Below are 23,404 nucleotides of genomic sequence, written 5' to 3' on the forward strand. Positions count from 1 at the left end.
GGGCTTGACGCTAGTATATTTAATCGAATTTTTAACCGAAATTAGCCCTGAAAAATATATGTTACATTACTCAATGAACAACCGTCGCTTATAAGCTTTAATTACTTAATAAAATAGTGATCGATTGTGATGAATAACGTCTGCGATTACCAGATATAAGTAGTCTACTTCTGCATTAATTCATTCTTTTTCTTGTTGGCAGTTTTACATGTAAATTTCTCCGAAGCTCTTTTGGAAGTCATCCCTCACAGTGGGTCAGGCCAGTGACCTTATGCTCGGACCGATCCCTCCTCGGAGATGCAGTTTGCCATTTCAGAGGAAATGGCAAGGCGAGACGACCCTTAGGCGCAGTCATAGTCCACTGTCCGCCTGCTTAGCTGGGTGGTAACGAGCACGCCTCCCACGCACTGGGTGCGGGTTCAATTTCCGGCCGGGTCAGAGATTTTCTCCACTTGGGGACCGGGTGTTGTGTTGCCCTCGTCATCATCTCATCCTCGTCATCGGCCGTAAGTCTCTCAATGTGGCACCGACTGAAATAAGACTTGCACTTGGCGGCCGAACTCAACTGGGACATCCAGGCCAACAGTGCCATACGATAAATTTATTTTTTTTTTTACAGACCGCTGACCCGACTTACGTCAGGACTGACAACAGTCACTCGTCTTCCTGCAGTTTTGGCATAATGATATGCGTTCTGCACGCTAATGGTCCAGGGCAACATTCATAGAATTTTTTATTTGGTGTGACGAATATCTGCACTCGTGGAAAGTTTCATTTAATACAAGCAGGGAAGTCCGGCTCCTTAAACCTATAAGGAACTTCGTTTCCTGTCGACAAGTCGCCTTCCAGCAACGCTAGGCGAAAGGCTGTCTGTGAGAGGTAAACATCATAGTGTTCCATGAGAATTGGCTGTGCTGCTTTGTGAAGAGGAATTCCGTTCTCTCTGTAAAACAATTTGCCGGCTTACTGTCACCATTTCATGTGAGATGAATAGCCCCTGGATATTAAGTTGTAAGAGAGCTCGTCATCGGCTCTAAGCAAATAGCAGAGTACTGGAAGTCATGACAACAATATTCGTCATCTGCGTACTTGGAGGTGATAGCATTGACAAAAACATTGAACTCAGTGAAAAGTGGGGGAGTAAGTCAGAAGTGTGTAATAAATAACTGTCATCCCGGGTGTACAACGAATAGTTAACGTCGCAATACTCTTAAACAGACAGGAGATAGTTATATTGCTGGCAAAAATGTCGTTGTACAGCACTTGGCAGGTCTGTTTTGATTTACGTATGAAAATTACTCGACAATGCAGAGTGGAGAACGAAGACAGTGCCGGTAGAGAACTAGAGAACACATTGCTATTAGACGAACAGTGGACAGCACTTGGGTTCCAGATTCGGGAAGAAGAGTTCTGCTAGTGGAACGGCTCAGATTTGTGAGAACACCTGACTTAGTACAGTCTGCTACAGATTTTTAGCTGCTAAGATTAGCCTCGCTTCAGGATCCAATAATTTCTATAGTGGGTGAAGGCTCACTACGGTTCAATCGCAAATGGTAGTTGCATGTGTAGCTCTTATACTGCTTTCCCATTATTCATATGTAAGTTATGGTCTTGTCCCACACACCTGAATTAACCAATCTTTGCTGAGGCTGTCACGTGTTAGTGTTGACCCAAGTTAACAATTGATAATTTTCTCATTTCCTACGTTACTTGTTATCGAATCGATCCTGTGGGAATTTGTTATTCATGTAGGTCAGCAGAAAACTGTGTAATGTAGAGAGATTAAAGTGGACCACTGCTTCATTCAGTATTGAGCTGAAAACCCTATTTGTTACATTTTGTCAGGTCAGCATCCATTTCTCAAGATGCCAGGACCATCCCCGTCGTGTTAGTTATACTTTGTACATCATTAATTGCATATGTGTCCATGGGGAGCGCTCCGACTATCGGCCAGTCCAACCGATGAGGATCATTCTTATATTGACGTTGGTACGTCAAAGGCTCTGCCGTACCCTGACACACTGTAACGCAATAAAGCAGGGTTCTAAAGTCCTTGATAGGTTTCTGGGGTTATGTGTCACTCGATCTCTATCCACGGGACACCTGAAAAATATGGCCCAGTGTTTTCTGGAGGTGGAGCTAACGCATTATAGTATCCCAGATTTTATCACTCTGGTTCAGAGTTCACTATCATGTTCCTCAAACCACTATAGCTTGAATAAAATGAATCTATATGGTTAACAGAGACATTTTCAAGTCTCAAACATCCATGTCCTACATAAGTAGACTGAAGCGACGAATGAAAATTTGTACCAGGCTGCGATTTCAAACCCGATCTCGTGCTCACTTGGAAGATGCACTAACCAATATGCCACCCAGGCACAGTGGCTTTACACAGCTGTACAGATTAACCTATCACGTGCCTGACGTCAGGCAGGGTCCCTCCCTTTCGTTCGATGCTGGGGTGCTGTTCAAGTACAGTTGGAGAACTTCCTCAATGCTGCTCGACGTTAGGAAGAAACCCAAATGGGCTGAGGCGTCAATGAGAATTGGGACTCAGGAAAGCGTGCGCAAGGATTGTCCATGCAGCTGTGTAAGGCCACTGTGCCTGTGTTACGTAGTGGTTAGTGAATCTACCTAGTGAGCAGGACACTCAGGTTCGAATCCTGGCCTGAGTAGAAATTTTCATTCGTCGATTCGGTCTTCATATGTACATCACTGTAGCATGATTCTGGTTTCGTGACAGGAAAGTCATCGCCATGAGAGGTGACCGAGGGATTGCAGGTGGCCTGCAATAGTGTTCACATTGCCCGCAGCACCATGGGTGTATAGATTCCAACCGCATATGAAATGGAAGGCATAGTGAATGTTCTCCATAGTACAGCACGCCCACACTTGCCAACGTCTGTAACACAGGGCATGTTTCGAGCGGCCATCAGCCTGGATGACGACGTATCCAGACAAGATCACCGACCTGGTGTAACAAAAAACGTAAGTCTTCCCACTAGGCTGCACATTTCCATTGATCTACGGTCAAATCTCCATGATCCCATGACTACTGCAATGTTAACTGACAATGTCGTTAGTTCAGCATAGGGACATGTAGGATTCGTTATCTGCGAAGCCCCATGTTGAAGAGTGTGCAGTGAACAGCGTGCTCCAAAACACTTGTGGATGCACAGTACGGTTTTACGGAGCGACCTCAACGCTCCGTGATGAGTGTAAAAGTACAATATCTTGTGGACTACTACTGATCTCTCTTCAACAGATGTTCACAACAGCTGCACATTAGTTGGGTATCTGTTAAGGCGTTTCCGAGATACACGGTCGCAGAAGACTGGCCTTAAGACTCTGCCCGTTGTCAAAGTCCCCTGTATCAATGAGTTTGTCTATTTGTTGTACTTACTTTTTTTATTATTTAGCTATCAATGATAACTGAACATGCTCAAACTTCATGAAATTGTAGAGAGTGAGACTATTTACCGAAATACATTGAATAATTGTTTTACGGACGTAATTTGCTATGATGGTTGTTACTGTAGGTATGGATTGAGTGAAATACTGGCGACAGTCGCTAAAAGAACTAATTTCACTTGTAGGTTTACAGGGCAAAAGTCGTTTGTATGCAAGAGAAAGTTTCTATCCTTGTGGAACGACATACGTGATTTCTTCCCAGTCAGAAGAATCTTTCCAGTATTGGTTGAGCTTTCTACACAATCTTGGCTAGATAAGACGTCATCTACTGCCTGGCTGCATCATCAGTTCCACAAAACAGCAGTTTATCTAGGAGAATATTGTGATTCGGAAAGTGAAATGCCTTAGACAGATTGCTGAACTGGTGCTGCTTCATTATTTAAAGTGCATGATGTTTGGTGACTTAAAGTGTTAATGGTACTCACAGTTGAGCAACTCTTCGGATATCCAATCTGTGATTAAACAGGGTTGTTATTTAGGAAGTTCCTGTATAATGGAAGATAGGACCAACAACTTGGGTATGGAATACCCAAAAAAGCCTGAAATAAGTTCTGCATAAATTTTTACGAAGTCTCAGACGGTGTTCAGGAAAGACAGATTAGGCAGAATTGGTGGTGGAGTGTTTTTGTCAGTGATTAGTGGTTTATCTTGTAGTGAAGTCGAAGTAGATACTCCGTGCGAATTGTTATGGGTGGAGGTTATACTTAACAGCCGAACTAAGTTAATAATTGGCTCCTTCGACCGACCCCCAGACTCCGATGATATAGTTGCTGAACAGTTCAGAGAAAATTTGAGTCTCATAACAAATAAATACCCAACTCATACGGTTATAGTTGGTGGGGACATCAACCTTCCCTCGATATGTTGGCAAAAATTCTTGTTCAAAACCGGTGGTAGGCAGAAAACATCTTCCGAGATTGTCCTAAATGTTTTCTCCGAAAATTATTTCGAGCACTTAGTCCACGAACCCACGCGAATTGTAAATAGTTGCGAAAACACACTTGACCTCTTAGCCACAAACAATCCAGAGCTAGTCCGCAGCTCGTGGTCGTGCGGTAGCGTTCTCGCTTCCCGCACCCGGGTTCCCGGGTTCGATTCCCGGCGGGGTCAGGGATTTTCTCTCCCTCGTGATGACTGGGTGTTGTGTGGTGTCCTTAGGTGCGTTAGGTTTAAGTAGTTCTAACTTATAGGTTACTGATGACCACAGATGTTAAGTCCCATAGTGCTCAGAGCCATTTAGCCAATCCAGAGCTAATAGAGAGCATCATGACTGATACAGGAATTAGTGATCACAAGGTCGTTGTAGCTAGGCTCAATACCGTTTCTTCCAAATCCACCAGAAACAAACGCAAAATAATTTTATTCAAAATAGCGGATAAAGTGTCACTAGAAGCTTTCCTAAGAGAGAATCTCCAATCCTTCCGAACTGACTATGCAAGTGTAGACGAGATGTGGCTCAAATTCAAAGAAATAGTAGCAACAGCAGATTCATACCTCATACCTCATAAGTTGGTAGGAGACGGAACTAATCCCCCATGGTACACAAAACAGGTCCGAACGCTGTTGCAGAGGCAACGGAAAAAGCATGCGAGGTTCAGAAGAACGCGAAATCCCGAAGATTGGCTAAAATTTACAGACGCGCGAAATTGGGCACGGACTTCAATGCGAGATGCCTTTAATAGGATCCACAACGAAACATTGTCTCGAAATTTGGTAGAAAATCCGAATAAATTCTGGTCGTATGTAAAGTACACAAGCGGCAAGACGCAGTCAATACCTACGCTGCGCTGTGCCGATGGTACTATTACCGACGATTGGGCCGCTAAAGCGGAGTTATTGAACGCTGTTTTCCGAAAGTCCTTCACCAGGGAAGACGAATGGAGTATTCCAGAATTTTAAACAGGAACAGCTGCTAGCATGATTTTCTTAGAAGTAGATATCTTAGGGGTAGCGAAGCAACTCAAATCGCTTGATACGGGCAGGTCTTCAGGTCCAGATTGTATACCGACTAGGTTCCTTTCAGATTACGCTGATACAATACCTCCCTACTTAGCAATCATATACAACCGCTCGCTCACCGGTAGATCTGTACCTACAGATTGGAAAATTACGCAGGTCGCACTAGTGTTTAAGAAGGGTAGTAGGAGTAATCCATCGAACTACAGACCTAAATCATTGACGTCGGTTTGCAGTAGGGTTTTGGAGCATATACTGTATTCAAACATAATGAATCACCTCGAGGGGAACGATCTATTGATATGTAATCAGCATGGTTTCAGAAAACATCGTTCTTGTGCAACGCAGCTAGCTCTTTATTCGCACGAAGTAACGGCCGCTATCGACAGGGGATCTCAAGTTGATTCCGTATTTCTAGGTTTCCGGAAAGCTTTTGACACCGTTCCTCACAAGAGACTTCTGATCAAGCTGCGGGCCTATGGGGTATCGTTTCAGTTGTGGGACTGGATTCGTGATTTACTGTCAGGAAGGTCGCAGTTCGTAGTAATAGACGGCAAATCATCGAGTAAAACTGAAGTGATATCAGGTGTTCCCCAGGGAAGCGTCCTTGGACCTCTGCTATTCCTGATCTACACTCCTGGAAATTGAAATAAGAACACCGTGAATTCATTGTCCCAGGAAGGGGAAACTTTATTGACACATTCCTGGGGTCAGATACATCACATGATCACACTGACAGAACCACAGGCACATAGACACAGGCAACAGAGCATGCACAATGTAGGCACTAGTACAGTGCATATCCACCTTTCGCAGCAATGCAGGCAGCTATTCTTCCATGGAGACAATCGTAGAGATGCTGGATGTAGTCCTGTGGAACGGCTTGCCATGCCATTTCCACCTGCCGCCACAGCTGGACCAGCGTTCGTGCTGGACGTGCAGACCGCGTGAGACGACCGTTCATCCAGTCCCAAACATGCTCAATGGGGGACAGATCCGGAGATCTTGCTGGCCAGGGTAGTTGACTTACACCTTCTAGAGCACGTTGGGTGGCACGGGATACATGCGGACGTGCATTGTCCTGTTGGAACAGTAAGTTCCCTTGCCGGTCTAGGAATGGTAGAACGATGGGTTCGATGACGGTTTGGATGTACCGTGCACTATTCAGTGTCCCCTCGACGATCACCAGTGGTGTACGGCCAGTGTAGGAGATCGCTCCCCACACCATGATGCCGGGTGTTGGCCCTGTGTGCCTTGGTCGTATGCAGTCCTGATTGTGGCGCTCACCTGCAAGGCGCCAAACACGCATACGACCATAATTGGCACCAAGACAGAAGCGACTCTCATCGCTGAAGACGACACGTCTCCATTCGTCCCTTCATTCACGCCTGTCGCGACACCACTGGAGGCGGGAGGGGAGGCGGGGTGCGTCTGACACACCGGTGTCAATGTGTTCTTTTTTCCATTTCCAGGAGTGTATATAAATGACCTGGGTGACAATCTGGCAGTTCTCTTAGGTTGTTCGCAGATGATGCTGTAATTTACCGTCTAGTAAGGTCATCCGAAGACCAGTATCAGTTGCAAAGCGATTTAGAAAAGATTGCTGTATGGTGTGGCAGGTGGCAGTTGACGCTAAATAACGAAAAGTTTGAGGTGATCTACATGAGTTCCAAAAGAAATCCGTTGGAATTCGATTACTCGATAAATAGTACAATTCTCAAGGCTTTCAATTCAGCTAAGTACCTGGGTGTTAAAATTACAAACAACTTCAGTTGTAAAGACCACATAGATAATATTGTGGGGAAGGCGAGCCAAAGGTTGCATTTCATTGGCAGGACACTTAGAAGATGCAACAAGTCCATTAAAGAGACAGCTTACAGTACACTCGTTCGTCCTCTGTTAGAATATTGCTGCACGGTGTGGGATCCTTACCAGGTGGGATTGACCGAGGACATCGAATGGGTGCAAAAAAGGGCAGCTCGTTTTGTATTATCGCGTAATAGGGGAGAGAGTGTGGCAGATATGATACGCGAGTTGGGATGGAAGTCATTAAAGCAAAGACGTTTTTCGTCGCGGCGAGATCTATTTACGAAACTTCAGTCACTAACTTTCTCTTCCGAATGCGAAAATATTTTGTTGAGCCCAATCTACATAGGTAGTAATGATCATCAAAATAAAATAATAGAAATCAGAGCTCGAACAGATAGATTTAGGTGTTCGTTTTTCCCGCGCGCTGTTCGGGAGTGGAATGGTAGGGAGATAGTATGATTGTGGTTCGATGAACCCTCTGCCAAGCACTTAAATGTGAATTGCAGGGTAATCATGTAGATGTAGATGTAGATGTAGAACGTAGCAGACTGAATCGCTACGCTGCCGTAGTCGCCTCATTACTTTAGAGGTCACTAGCAGTGATATATGACAGCTTCATGTTGTTGTTGTTGTGGTCTTCAGTCCTGAGACTGGTTTGATGCAGCTCTCCATGCTACTCTATTCTGTGCAAGCCTTTTCATCTCCCAGTACCTACTGCAACCTACATCCTTCTGAATCTGCTTAGTGTATTCATCTCTTGGTCTCCCTCTACGATTTTTACCCTCCACGCTGCCCTCCAATACTAAATTGGTGATCCCTTGATGCCTCAGAACATGTCCTACCAACCGATCCCTTCTTCTGGTCAAGTTGTGCCACAAACTTCTCTTCTCCCCAATCCTATTCAATACTTCCTCATTAGTTATGTGATCTACCCATCTAATCTTCAGCATTCTTCTGTAGCACCACATTTCGAAAGCTTCTATTCTCTTCTTGTCCAAACTATTTATCGTCCATGTTTCACTTCCATACATGGCTACACTCCATACGAATACTTTCAGAAATGACTTCCTGACACTTAAATCAATACTGGATGTTAACAAATTTCTCTTCTTCAGAAACGCTTTCCTTGCCATTGCCAGCCTACATTTTATATCCTCTCTACTTCGACCATCATCAGTTATTTTGCTCCCCAAATAGCAAAACTCCTTTACTACTTTAAGTGCCTCATTTCCTAATCTAATTCCCTCAGCATCACCCGACTTAATTAGACTACATTCCATTATCCTTGTTTTGCTTTTGTTGATCTTCATCTTATATCCTCCTTTCAAGACACTGTCCATTCCATTCAACTGCTCTTCCAAGTCCTTTGCTGTCTCTGACAGAATTACAATGTCATCGGCGAACCTCAAAGTTTTTATTTCTTCTCCATGAATTTTAATACCTACTCCGAATTTTTCTTTTGTTTCCTTTACTGCTTGCTCAATATACAGATTGAACAACATTGGAGAGAGGCTACAACCCTGTCTTACTCCCTTCCCAACCACTGCTTCCCTTTCATGTCCCTCGACTCTTATAACTGCCATCTGGTTTCTGTACAAATTGTAAATAGCCTTTCGCTCCCTGTATTTTACCCCTGCCACCTTTAGAATTTGAAAGAGAGTGTTCCAGTCAACATTGTCAAAAGCTTTCTCTAAGTCTACAAATGCTAGAAACGTAGGTTTGCCTTTCCTTAATCTTTCTTCTAAGATAAGTCGTAAGGTCAGTATTGCCTCACGTGTTCCAGTGTTTCTACGGAATCCAAACTGATCTTCCCCAAGGTTGGCTTCTACTAGTTTTTCCATTCGTCTGTAAAGAATTCGTGTTAGTATTTTGCAGCTGTGACTTATTAAGCTGATAGTTCGGTAATTTTCACATCTGTCAACACCTGCTTTCTTTGGGATTGGAATTATTATATTCTTCTTGAAGTCTGAGGGTATTTCGCCTGTTTCATACATCTTGCTCACCAGATGGTAGAGTTTTGTCAGGACTGGCTCTCCCACGGCCGTCAGTAGTTCCCATGGAATATTGTCTACTCCGGGGGCCTTGTTTCGACTCAGGTCTTTCATTGCTCTGTCAAACTCTTCACGCAGTATCGTATCTCCCATTTCATCTTCATCTACATCCTCTTCCATTTCCATAATATTGTCCTCAAGTACATCGCCCTTGTATAGACCCTCTATATACTCCTTCCACCTTTCTGCTTTCCCTTCTTTGCTTAGAACTGGATTTCCATCTGAGCTCTTGATATTCATACAAGTCGTTCTCTTATCTCCAAAGGTCTCTTTAATTTTCCTGTAGGCGGTATCTATCTTACCCCTAGTGAGATAGGCCTCTACATCCTTACATTTGTCCTCTAGCCATCCCTGCTTAGCCATTTTGCACTTCCTGCCGATCTCATTTTTGAGACGATTGTATTCCTTTTTGCCTGTTTCACTTACTGCATTTTTATATTTTCTCCTTTCATCAATTAAATTCAATATTTCTTCTGTTACCCAAGGATTTCTACTAGCCCTCGTGTTTTTACCTACTTGATCCTCTGCTGCCTTCACTACTTCATCCCTCAAAGCTACCCATTCTTCTTCTACTGTATTTATTTCCCCCATTCCTGTCAATTGCTCCCTTATGCTCTCCCTGAATCTCTGTACAACCTCTGGTTCTTTTAGTTTATCCAGGTCCCATTTCCTTAAATTCCCACCTTTTTGCAGTTTCTTCAGTTTTAATCTACAGGTCATAACCAATAGATTGTGGTCAGAGTCCACATCTGCCCCTGGAAATGTCTTACAATTTAAAACCTGGTTCCTAAATCTCTGTCTTACCATTATATAATCTATCTGATACCTTTTAGTATCTCCAGGGTTCTTCCAGGTATACAACCTTCTTTCATGATTCTTAAACCAAGTGTTAGTTATGATTATGTTGTGCTCTGTGCAAAATTCTACCAGGCGGCTTCCTCTTTCATTTCTGTCCCCCAATCCATATTCACCTACTATGTTTCCTTCTCTCCCTTTTCCTACACTCGAATTCCAGTCACCCATGACTATTAAATTTTCGTCTCCCTTCACAATCTGGATAATTTCTTTTATTTCATCATACATTTCTTCAATTTCTTCGTCATCTGCAGAGCTAGTTGGCATATAAACTTGTACTACTGTAGTAGGTGTGGGCTTCGTATCTATCTTGGCCACAATAATGCGTTCACTATGCTGTTTGTAGTAGCTTACCCGCATTCCTATTTTCCTATTCATTATTAAACCTACTCCTGCATTACCCCTATATGATTTTGTGTTTATAACCCTGTAGTCACCTGACCAGAAGTCTTGTTCCTCCTGCCACCGAACTTCACTAATTCCCACTATATCTAACTTCAACCTATCCATTTCCCTTTTTAAATTTTCTAACCTACCTGCCCGATTAAGGGATCTGACATTCCACGCTCCGATCTGTAGAACGCCAGCTTCATATGTAACTGAAACGTAACTTGCATTGTAGTAATTGGAATTAGACTACATTTAACAGCACAAACGTTCGTTACAAATAATGAAGATTATCTACATTGTTTTACACACATAATTATAGTACACAGCGCATTGTAATAAAACCAAACCAATGCCGCGACCCAATGTGCTCCAGCCAACACCTGCCAGTCTAGAACGACGTAGCCACATGTGATTTTCTTCGTTTTCGTTTATTTACTTCTATCTTTCTTTATTTCTTTCGATTAGTACAATCTTTTAACTCTGAACTGTATAATGTGCTGTGGTCAGCTCACGTCGCAAATTTTAAAATCCTGAAAGAATCAGATCTTATCGTTTGCTACATTCAACTGACATCGTAAAATACTACAACTTTTAAAACATATTCATGCTAATGGGTAAATTCCTCATATTTACTTTAGTGTTAGTGGAAAGTTGACAGTTATAAATATGCGTACTACAGCACATTTTATGTAGCTACTGAACCACTACCTTTCGAATCTAACCGTAATAGAGCAGCCGTACCCACAATAACAACAGTTACATTTTGCTCCACACAGCATTTTGTAAAGCTTGTCGTACCAAACCTTCAACCAGTAGTGCACTACACAATTTGGTGGCCTAGGTCCTAGCTACATTACAAACCAGATTATCACTCCGTAACTGTAGCCAGGCTTGCAGCGTAAAACTCAAAAACCTTTAAACCATACCGTGTGCTATATTCAGCGCACTTTGTAAAATATTAAAACTTTCGTAACCTATTAACTCCAGAACCGGCAAATTCTTCGTACTTACCATACAAATAGTTATTTCCTGCCTACAACACATTTGACATATACTCTTATGAGAAAGATTACGCGCGTTCTGTATCTTGTTATACTTTATCACTGATCACTTGCTATCTTCATCTCATATGATGTCATAAAACATTTCTGTTGAGGCAGTAAACGCTACCTATATTGGTTATGTCCCTTATCTGGCATGTAGAGTGTGTACAAACAAATCATTTTTCTGTAACTACTAAATCACTGTCTCTCATACGCAACAATAGGTAAGTAGCCGAGTTGACAGTAAACATAATTACACATACACCATACAACATTCGGTAAACCTATCTTAGCAAACTTCCAAGCAACGTCTTGCCCACGGCCCATATTCTCGAGTGCTGTATAGTTTAGTAGCTGGACACTTAATCATCTTAAGCTAAATTACCATTCAATATTACAGGCTGTAGTGAAGCTCACGTCGTCACATATGAAAACTTTTCAGTCTTTCGAAACCTATTCATCCCAAAACAAGTATGTTCCTCATTTTACAATATAAATAAACAGACCATTGTCTTTAGTGGTCCTGCCTGCACCATATGTAATACTTGCACTGACCAGATAAATGACTAGTGGTCCACACTTCGTTGTACATGAGGGTAAAATCATTACGTTGATCATATGCCAACATCATTTCACATAATAAATAATAATAAACGAAACTTTTCTTATAAAACACGCCACTGGCAAACAGATGTTCACCTATACATCTCATCTGGCATCCACACTTTGTAGAACTAATTTTCATACAGGTACTGAATAACTGCCTTCCACATGCACCCACAGTAAAGGAGCTGTACTAGCAGTAAAAAAAAACTTTCCTTCAACATTTTGTTACGTCTACTTTATAAAGCCTTCACTAATACTTTGGCTATTGAACATATTCTCATGCGCACCTGCAAGTTTTTGCCAATATAAGCAGTTCATTATTAAAACAGACTTAGAATTATCTAACAATGTTATAAGCGGCGTTGTTTTGGCTTATAATAAAACGTGATGTACTATAATTAAGATGAACTATAATTATATAGCTACAAATACGTAGATGGTTGTAATTAATTGTGATGCAGGTTTGTGCTGTTAAAAGTTGTGTGATACCAATGACTAAAATGAAAGTAACGTTTCAATTACGTATGACGATGTTGCACATCACTACTAGTGACCTCTACACAAGTAATGAGGCGACTAGAGTTGCGCAGCGTTTCAGTCAAGAGGTCTAACGACGAATATGAACATCTGTTACTCATCTCTACATTGATGGACCGTGTGATTATACTTATATGTAAGGTATGTGTAATACATGTATTTCAGAGATGAAACATTTTATAGTGCTTTGCGTAACGTTCATCTTATGTGTACACTTGTAGAAAACATTAATTTTACCTTCGTTAGGACCACAAGATTCTTTTGTAGGCTATGATTACAAACTAGTGGTCACAAAAAATGTCTACTCGCATCTGTGACAGGTAGTGAAAAAAAAATTAAAATCTACCATTGTTGTTCGAATAAAATACTATTGTAGAGTGGAACAACTTCTCAGTGTTCTCTGAAATCATGTTAACAACGAAACTGATCGGTAGCTATTGACATCTCCCTTATCACTTTCCCAATAGGTTTCACAATTACATATTTCGATGTCTCGGGGAAAATACCATCAGCTAGTGATGGTTTGCATATTTCAGTAAAGACAGTAATTAGTGTCTAGGGTTAACTCTTTAGCAATCTGGTGGAAATACCATCAAATCAAGATCGCCTTCTGCTTTTGAGAGAATACACAATTTTCTTAATTTTAGAATTAGAAGCACGTGATTTATTTACATCATTCAACTCGATGAACTTTCCTTTTTCAGCATACTGCTTCGACGTCCTCTTGAACTGTTTGCACCTATTTCCTCTGCTAGATTTAAGAAATCAATTAATGATATTAATTTGTTATGCAATATATCAAATTTTATATCAGCACCTCGTTCACTACAAATTACATTTCAGGCCATTTCTGGCAAATTATTCGTACAAATGCCACAAAATTTTGTCCGGGTGTAATTAATTATTCAAACTAATGTCCGCTGTGGGGAATTGTATTGTAAGAAACTATTATGACAGGATGTCAGAACGGCATGGAGATGGGAAGTCAGTCCGTCAGTCAGTCAGTGTGATGGATGTGGATGCCGCAGTAGAAAGGGTATAAATGCCATTTAGTGTGCATTATTTACAGGCATTCAATCTGGTGACGTGTTGAATTCTCGGATCTCAGGGAGTGCCAAACATACTCCACCACAGCGCCATCTCGCACGTTGCACTCACAGCATCGTCCTTATGAGGGCAGCGCATACTGAGTGTCAGCTGATGGTGCGTCTGGCACCTGTTGACATCTCGTTGTCCCGTAGCACGTCCTGCCGAGGCAACAGCTGTTCTGCGAAGCTGATGGTCCAGTGATGGAATGGTGCTCAGAACTCTGAACTCGGCACCAGAGGATGGATGACCACGACTAGCTATGTTGGGACCCAGCAGTGCACAGCTGGAAACAACTCAGTTCGAGCTCTGCAGCAATTGAATCTTGCTGGTTCAAAAATGGTTCAAATGGCTCTGAGCACTATGGGACTTAATTTCTGAGATCATCAGTCCCATAGAACTTAGAACTACTTAAACCTAACTAACCTAAGGACATCACACACATCCATGCCCGAGGCAGGATTCGAGCCTGCGACCGTAGCAGTTGCGCGGGAAGCTTGCTGGATCTCGGCAAGTAGACCAACGGTGGCGGCAGTGTGCCCAGTGACGGTACAGGTGTCAGCTTCATAGGTACGCCGGTGTCTTCACAGCAGTATCCACCACATGGTGCGCTTCATAACGTAGCCCATCTGTTCAACGATGGATGGCTGGTTCTGGGGAGTACAAATACTGCTGTCTGAGTGCTGCCACATTCTTACATCAAACGGGAGCTTTTCGAATGGTGGCGGGGAAGGCTGAAGCGTGGACGCATCGTGGGACCGGAAGCTGTGGCTGCAGGCTAAACACGGTTGGCGTGGGTGTGTTTGTTGCTGTTAGAAGTACACTCCTGGAAATTGAAATAAGAACACCGTGAATTCATTGTCCCAGGAAGGGGAAACTTTATTGACACATTCCTGGTGTCAGATACATCACATGACCACACTGACAGAACCACAGGCACATAGACACAGGCAACAGAGCATGCACAATGTCGGCACTAGTACAGTGTATATCCACCTTTCGCAGCAATGCAGGCTGCTATTCTCCCATGGAGACGATCGTAGAGATGCTGGATGTAGTCCTGTGGAACAGCTTGCCATGCCATTTCCACCTGGCGCCTCAGTTGGACCAGCTTTCGGGCTGGACGTGCAGACCGCGTGAGACGACGCTTCATCCAGTCCCAAAAATGCTCAATGGGGGACAGATCCGGAGATCTTGCTGGCCAGGGTAGTTGACTTACACCTTCTAGAGCACGTTGGGTGGCACGGGATACATGCGGACGTGCATTGTCCAGTTGGAACAGCAAGTTCCCTTGCCGGTCTAGGAATGGTAGAACGATGGGTTCGATGACGGTTTGGATGTACCGTGCACTATTCAGTGTCCCCTCGACGATCACCAGTGGTGTACGGCCAGTGTAGGAGATCGCTCCCCACACCATGATGCCGGGTGTTGGCCCTGTGTGCCTCGGTCGTATGCATTCCTGATTGTGGCGCTCGCCTGCACGGCGCCAAACACGCATACGACCATCATTGACACCAGGGCAGAAGCGACTCTCATCGCTGAAGACGACACGTCTCCATTCGTCCCTCCATTCACGCCTGTCACGACACCACTGGAGGCGGGCTGCACGATGTTGGGGCGTGAGCGGAAGACGGCCTAACGGTGTGCGGGACCGTAGCCCAGCTTCATGGAGACGGTTGCGAATGGTCCTCGCCGATACCCCAGGAGCAACAGTGTCCCTAATTTGCTGGGAAGTGGCGGTGCGGTCCCCTACGGCACTGCGTAGGATCCTACGGTCTTGGCGTGCACCCGTGCGTCGCTGCGTTCCGGACCCAGGTCGACGGGCACGTGCACCTTCCGCCGACCACTGGCGACAACATCGATGTACTGTGGAGACCTCACGCCCCACGTGTTGAGCAATTCGGCGGTACGTCCACCCGGCCTCCCGCATGCCCACTATACGCCCTCGCTCAAAGTCCGTCAACTGCACATACGGTTCACGTCCACGCTGTCGCGGCATGCTACCAGTGTTAAAGACTGCGATGGAGCTCCGTATGCCACGGCAAACTGGCTGACACTGACGGCGGCGGTGCACAAATGCTGCGCAGCTAGCCCCATTCGACGGCCAACACCGCGGTTCCTGGTGTGTCCGCTGTGCCGTGCGTGTGATCATTGCTTGTACAGCCCTCTCGCAGTGTCCGGAGCAAGTATGGTGGGTCTGACACACCGGTGTCAATGTGTTCTTATTTCCATTTCAAGGAGTGTAGTTTATCTTGTCGTGAAGTTGAAGTAGATTGCTCCTGTGAGTTAGTACGGACAGAAATAATTGTTGGCAACCGGAATAAAATAATAATTGGATCCTTTTACTGACCTCTCAGTTTAGATTATACAATTGCTGAAAGGTTAAAAGAAAACTTAAGTTTGATAACAAACACGTATCCGACTCATAAAATTAAAGTTGGTGGTGACTTTAATTTACTCTCGACATGTTGGCGAAAATACATGTTTAATTCCGGAGGTACGCATAAAACATCATCCAAAATTGTGCTGAACGCATCCTCTGAAAACTATTTCGAGCAGTTAGTTCATGAACCCACGCTAATAGTAAACGGTTGTGAAAACACATTTTATCTCTAAGCAACAAATAATCCTCAGTTAATAACGATCATCAAAACGGATAAATGGATTAGTGAACACAGGGTTGTCGTAGTGAGATTGAATATTGTAACCCATAAATCTTCCAAAAATAAACGAAAAATATACATATTCTGAGAAGCAGATAAGAACTGACTTGACGCCTTCCTAAAAGACAATCTCGTCTCCTTCCAAATTAATAATATACGTGTGGACCAGATGTGGCTTGAATTCAAAGAAATAATATCGTCAACTATTGAGTACCAAATAAATTAACAAACGGCATAGCTGATCCTCCTTGGTACACAAAACGGATCAGAGAACTGTAGCAGAAACAACGAAACAAACATGCCAAATTTAAACCGAGGCAAAATCCCCAAGATTGGCAATCTGTTACAGAAGCTCGAAATTTAAAGTGGACTTCAATGTGAGGTGCTTATAATAGTATCCACAACGAAATATTATCTCGAAACCGGACAGAAAATCCAAAGAGATTCTGGTTGTATGTGAAGTATTTTAGCGGAAAAAAACAGTCAATGCCTTCTCTGCACGATAGCAATGGAGATACTATCGAAAACAGTACTCCCAAAGCAGAGTTATTAAACACAGCCTTCCGAAATACCTTTACAAAAGAAAACTAAGTTAATATTCCACAATTCGAATCAAGAACAGTCGCCAACATGAGTAACGTTGAAGTAAACAGCCACGTAGTAGTAAAGCAATGTAAATCACTTAACAAAAGCAATCCTTCTGGTCCAGACTGTACACCACTTAGGTTCCTTTCAGAGTATTCTGATGCATTAGTTCTTAAAAATCATATACAACCGTTTGGTCGACGAAAGATCCGTACCCAAAGACTGGAAAGTTGCACAGGTCACACCAATATACAAGAAAGGTAGTAATCCACCAAATCACAGGCCCATATCATTAACGCCGATATGCAGCAGAATTTTGGAACACATATTGCTTTCGAACATTATAAATTACCCCGAAGAAAACGATCTATTGACACACAGTCAACATGGATTTAGAAAACATCGTTCTTGTGAAACACACTAGCTCTTTATTCAAGTGAAGTGTTGAGTGCTATTGACAAGGGATTTTAGATCGATTCCGTATTTCTGAATTTCCGGAAGGCTTTTGACACTGTACCACAAAAGCGGATTGTAGTGAAATTCCGTGCTTCTGGGATATCGTCTCAATAATGGAACTGGATTTGTGATATCTTGTCAGAGAGGTCACACTTCGTAGTAATTGACGGAAAGTCATCGAGTAAAGAAGAAGTGATTTCTGGCGTTCCCCAAGATTGTGTTATAGGCCCTTACTGTTCCGTATCTGTATTAACGATTTGGGAGACAATCTGAGCAGCCGTCTTAGGTTGTTTTCAGATGACGCTGTCGTTTATCAACTAATAAAGTCATCAAAAGATCGAAACAAATTGCAAAACGATTTAGAAAAGATATCTGGGTGGTGCGAAATGTGGCAGCCGACCCTGAATAACGAAAAGTGTGAGGTCATCCACGTGAGTGCTAAAAGGAACTCGTTAAACTTTGGTTACACGATAAATCAGCGTAATCTAAAAGCCGTAAATTCAACTAAATACATACTAAATACAATTACGAACAAATTAAATTGGAAGGAGGACACAGAAAATGTTGTGGGGAAGGCTAACCGCACACTGCGTTTTATTGGTAGGACACTTAGAAAACGTAACAAACCTACTAAGGAGACTGCCTACACTACGCTTGTCTATCCTCTTCCTGCATGGCAGTGAATTGACCAAGGGACTGGATTAGGTCAGGTTCTAAAGTTTGATTTACGAGTGTTGAACTCAGTGCTGGAAATAATTCCAAATTAGATCTGGCCAGTACACCTATGGTTGTGAGATGTTCACTTGCATAATTCTCACAATCGTGGCTAGTAGCTGGAAGGTTGTTCTTTTTATGTTGCACTTACTCCCATTGATTAATAACCCACTTCCCCTGAAGTTTAATCTGTCTGGTCTCCGTGAGCTTCACCTGCTCGTAGTAACTCACCATTATTGCCATCGTAGGTTCAGTCTGGGTTGCCCAGTATCACTCAGACGATCTAGTCCTCTCTGTCTGTCTGGAACAGTGGTATTGCACATGTGGTTATGCTGGTTTGCATTATCCTGGTCAGACACACTGTGACCTTCCCCCTTCAACAGTTTCGTAATTCCTCCTCTATCGTTATTGCATACCAGCTACCATCTTCCAAAATTAATTACCCCCCCCCCCCTCCACCAATGCCCTTCCAGATCCTCATGTGCATGAATTTTTACAAGAACTCCGCACTTTATTGGATTCGTGTGAGTGGTGTAACAGTGAAACTCTCATGTTTTCCTGTTACTGGGAAACGAATTAGAATACGCAACCATACTTGTTCAATTTGTATTTTACTGATGCTATGAGCTAGTAGAACCATGGACCTTGCCGTTGGTGGGGAGGCTTGCGTGCCTCAGCGATACAGATAGCCGTACCGTAGGTGCAACCACAACGGAGGGGTATCTGTTGAGAGGTCAGACAAACGTGTGGTTCCTGAAGAGGGGCAGCAGCCTTTTCAGTAGTTGCAAGGGCAACAGTCTGGATGATTGACTGATCTGGCCTTGTAACAATAACCAAAACGGCCTTGCTGTGCTGGTACTGCGAACGGCTGAAAGCAAGGGGAAACTACAGCCGTAATTTTTCCCGAGGGCATGCAGCTTTACTGTATGATTACATGATGATGGCGTCCTCTTGGGTAAAATATTCCGGAGGTAAAATAGTCCCCCATTCGGATCTCCGGGCGGGGACTACTCAAGAGGATGTCATTATCAGGAGAAAGAAAACCGGCGTTCTACGGATCGGAGCGTGGAATGTCAGATCCCTTAATCGGGCAGGTAGGTTAGAAAATTTAAAAAGGGAAATGGATAGGTTGAAGTTAGATATAGTGGGAATTAGTGAAGTTCGGTGGCAGGAGGAACAAGACTTCTGGTCAGGTGACTACAGGGTTATAAACACAAAATCAAATAGGGGTAATGCAGGAGTAGGTTTAGTAATGAATAGGAAAATAGGAATGCGGGTAAGCTACTACAAACAGCATAGTGAACGCATTATTGTGGCCAAGATAGATACGAAGCCCACACCTACTACAGTAGTACAAGTTTATATGCCAACTAGCTCTGCAGATGACGAAGAAATTGAAGAAATGTATGATGAAATAAAAGAAATTATTCAGATTGTGAAGGGAGACGAAAATTTAATAGTCATGGGTGACTGGAATTCGAGTGTAGGAAAATGGAGAGAAGGAAACATAGTAGGTTAATATGGATAGGGGAACAGAAATGAAAGAGGAAGCCGCCTGGTAGAATTTTGCACAGAGCACAACATAATCATAACTAACACTTGGTTTAAGAATCATGAAAGAAGGTTGTATACATGGAAGAACCCTGGAGATACTAAAAGGTATCAGATAGATTCTATAATGGTAAGACAGAGATTTAGGAACCAGGTTTTAAATTGTAAGACATTTCCAGGGGCAGATGTGGACTCTGACCACAATCTATTGGTTATGACCTGTAGATTAAAACTGAAGAAGCTGCAAAAAGGTGGGAATTTAAGGAGATGGGACCTGGATAAACTAAAAGAACCGGAGGTTGTACAGAGATTCAGGGAGAGCATAAGGGAGCAATTGACAGGAATGGGGGAAATAAATACAGTAGAAGAAGAATGGGTAGCTTTGAGGGATGAAGTAGTGAAGGCAGCAGAGGATCAAGTAGGTAAAAACACGAGGGCTAGTAGAAATCCTTGGGTAATAGAAGAAAAATAGAATTTAATTGATGAAAGGAGGAAATATAAAAATGCAGTAAGGGAAACAGGCAAAAAGGAATACGAACGTCTCAAAAATGAGATCGACAGGAAGTGCAAAATGGCTAAGCAGGGATGGCTAGAGGACAAATGTAAGGATGTAGAGGCCTATCTCACTAGGGGTAAGATAGATACCGCCTACAGGAAAATTAAAGAGACCTTTGGAGATAAGAGAACGACTTGTATGAATATCAAGAGCTCAGATGGAAACCCAGTTCTAAGCAAAGAAGGGAAAGCAGAAAGGTGGAAGGAGTATATAGAGGGTCTATACAAGGACGATGTACTTGAGGACAATATTATGGAAATGGAAGAGGATGTAGATGAAGATGAAATGGGAGATATGATACTGCGTGAAGAGTTTGACAGAGCACTGAAAGTCCTGAGTCGAAACAAGGCCCCCGGAGTAGACAATATTCGATTGGAATTACTGACGGCCGTGGGAGAGCCAGTCCTGACAAAACTCTACCATTTGGTGAGCAAGATGTATGAAACAGGCGAAATGCCCTCAGACTTCAAGAAGAATATAATAATTCCAATCCCAAAGAAACATGGTGTTGACAGATGTGAAAATTACCGAACTATCAGCTTAATAAGTCACAGCTGCAAAATACTAACACGAATTCTTTACAGACGAATGAAAAAACTAGTAGAAGCCAACCTCGGGGAAGATCAGTTTGGATTCCGTAGAAACACTGGAACACGTGAGGCAATACTGACCTTACGACTTATCTTAGAAGATAGATTAAGGAAAGGCAAACCTACGTTTCTAGCATTTGTAGACTTAGAGAAAGCTTTTGACAATGTTGACTGGAATACTCTCTTTCAAATTCTAAAGGTGGCAGGGGTAAAATACAGGGAGCGAAAGGCTATTTACAATTTGTACAGAAACCAGATTGCAGTTATAAGAGTCGAGGGACATGAAAGGGAAGCAGTGGTTGGGAAGGGAGTAAGACAGGGTTGTAGCCTCTCCCCAATGTTGTTCAATCTGTATATTGAGCAAGCAGTAAAGGAAACAAAAGAAAAATTCGGAGTAGGTATTAAAATTCATGGAGAAGAAATAAAAACTTTGAGGTTCGCCGATGACATTGTAATTCTGTCAGAGACAGCAAAGGACTTGGAAGAGCAGTGGAATGGAATAGACAGTGTCTTGAAAGGAGGATATAAGATGAACATCAACAAAAGCAAAACGAGGATAATGGAATGTAGTCTAATTAAGTCGGGTGATGCTGAGGGAATTAGATTAGGAAATGAGGCTATTAAAGTAATAAAGGAGTTTTCCTATTTGGGGAGCAAAATAACTGACGATGGTCGATGTAGAGAGGATATAAAATGTAGGCTGGCAATGGCAAGGAAAGCATTTCTGAAGAAGAGAAATTTGTTAACATCGAGTATAGATTTAAGTGTCAGGAAGTCATTTCTGAAAGTATTTGTATGGAGTGTAGCCATGTATGGAAGTGAAACATGGACGGTAAATAGTTTGGACAAGAAGAGAATAGAAGCTTTCGAAATGTGGTGCTACAGAAGAATGCTGAAGATTAGATGGGTAGATCACATAACTAATGAGGAAGTATTGAATAGGATTGGGGAGAAAAGAAGTTTGTGGCACAACTTGACCAGAAGAAGGGATCGGTTGGTAGGACATGTTCTGAGGCATCAAGGGATCACCAATTTAGTATTGGAGGGTAGCGTGGAGGGTAAAAATCGTAGAGGGAGACCAAGAGATCAATACACTAAGCAGATTCAGAAGGATGTAGGTTGCAGTAGGTACTGGGAGATGAAAAAGCTTGCACAGGATAGAGTAGCATGGAGAGCTGCAGCAAACCAGTCTCAGGACTGAAGACCACAACAACAACATCATCCTCTTTTAGAATACTGCTGCGCAGTGTGGGATCATTACCAGATAGTATTGACGGAGTGCATCGAAAAAGTTCAAGGAACGGCAGCAAGTTTTGTGTCATCGTGAAATATGGGAGAGAGTGTCACTGAAATAATACAGAATTTGGTCTGCACATAATTAAAACAAAGCCTTTTTTCGTTGAGACCGAATCTTCTCACGAAATTCCAGTCACCAACTTTCTCTCCCGAATGCGAAAATATTTTGTTGAGACTGACCAGCATGGGAGAAAAGATCACCACGATAAAATAAGGGAAATCAGAGCCGCACGGAAATATATAGGTGATGTTCTTCTCGCACGCTATGGGGATTGGAATAACTGAGAATGGTGAAGGTGTTTCGATGAACCCTCTGCTAGGCACTTAAATGTGATTTGCAGGGTATCAATGCAGATATAGATGTAGATGTAGATGTATAGGAAATCTACTACGACAGATAACATCACCCATGCTTCTTGATGTCACTCGTTTGGTTAGAAACGTGATTTTTTCGTGCTGTGACTGGTCGCGCGTTTTAGGTCCTTCTTTCTCCCTCTGCTACTGCAACAGAGCTTAACAATGCTAAGTGCTTTGCTGTCAACAACGGGTATCCTTCTAGCCTTGTGCAAAAACTACAGAAAGCTAAAACTAATAACTACACCAGTTCTTCTTTACTTAATACAAATGGTGTCACTGAGAAAAAATATTTTGCAGTTCCTTTCCTAGAAGGCCTGTCATATCGAACTGCCGAGTTGACTTACTACCGCATTACTCTTCTCAGTGTCTTTTAATTGTGAATGTCTACAACCTGGCGTGTCTCCTTTACCGTAAGCAGCAGTGTGCCTTTTCCTACATTGTTGATATTCCTACCTGGAGTTTAAATTATTGGAATTTGTTAGGAAAATATGACATTAGTGTTCCTTACCACTAACAACGTCACTAAGTTGTTTTTTATGCATAACTACAGGCCTACAACCGACAAATATCTCAAATCTGGAATATATATAAAATTCAATGCAATGTGTTTCCGGGATTTTGTATAGGACAAATAGCGACGGCTTTTAAAACCTGTTTTCACGAGGACTTACTCACCAAAGATAGTGAGAATTCTTAAAAGTCAACTTTCGTGGAACATCTTAAAATTGAAAAACACACCTTTACTCGATGTTGAATTTTTGCGTGTAGTCGACAAAGAACGTGAAATGAACCTTTTAGAAGAAACTTCCTGGCAGATTAAAACTGTGTG

The sequence above is a fragment of the Schistocerca serialis genome, chromosome 2 (assembly GCF_023864345.2).
Source record: "Schistocerca serialis cubense isolate TAMUIC-IGC-003099 chromosome 2, iqSchSeri2.2, whole genome shotgun sequence".
Classification (NCBI taxonomy): Eukaryota; Metazoa; Arthropoda; class Insecta; order Orthoptera; family Acrididae; genus Schistocerca; species Schistocerca serialis.